Source organism: Molossus molossus, unplaced genomic scaffold (assembly GCF_014108415.1).
Source record: "Molossus molossus isolate mMolMol1 unplaced genomic scaffold, mMolMol1.p scaffold_m16_p_20, whole genome shotgun sequence".
Lineage (NCBI taxonomy): Eukaryota > Metazoa > Chordata > Mammalia > Chiroptera > Molossidae > Molossus > Molossus molossus.
In genome coordinates this window covers 48,744,988-48,745,237 of record NW_023425356.1, presented here as the reverse complement: position 1 = coordinate 48,745,237, position 250 = coordinate 48,744,988, and positions in this window count along the sequence as shown.

Genomic DNA, 250 nt, shown 5'->3' with positions numbered 1-250 from the left:
TGACGCACTTTCCCTACCAGCGTCGGCTTGAGCTCCTCCTCCTCCCCTCCTGAGCTCAGTCTCCTCCCTCTCCAGCCACACCTCCTTTCCGTCCTCTATGCCCGCCCCTTGGCCCGCCCCCTCGGTTTGTGGGCGGGGTCACGGCCGCCCGCGTGACGCAAGGCTCCCACCCTCCTACGGACCGAGGAGGAAGACAAGAGAGGGGAGGGGGCGCGAGGGACGGAAAGCGCTGGGGAGGGGGAAGGGGGAC